Below are 223 nucleotides of genomic sequence, written 5' to 3' on the forward strand. Positions count from 1 at the left end.
AGAGGTGACCATAGACATTTAGAAGGTAATTAATGAAGAAGTTGACATTAAGGGAAATAAAATAAAGTTTAGGATAAAATTTGAAGTAAATCGGACATTCAGATGAGTGAAATGGAAGATGAGCTAGCCAACATAGATGAAGGGTGGTAAGAAGTGAGATTTCCAGTGTTCAGTGGGTAAATTAGCTTGTGTGATATCATGATTATAATGGGAAATATGTATT

Source organism: Halichoerus grypus, chromosome 9 (genome assembly GCF_964656455.1).
Source record: "Halichoerus grypus chromosome 9, mHalGry1.hap1.1, whole genome shotgun sequence".
Taxonomy (NCBI): domain Eukaryota; kingdom Metazoa; phylum Chordata; class Mammalia; order Carnivora; family Phocidae; genus Halichoerus; species Halichoerus grypus.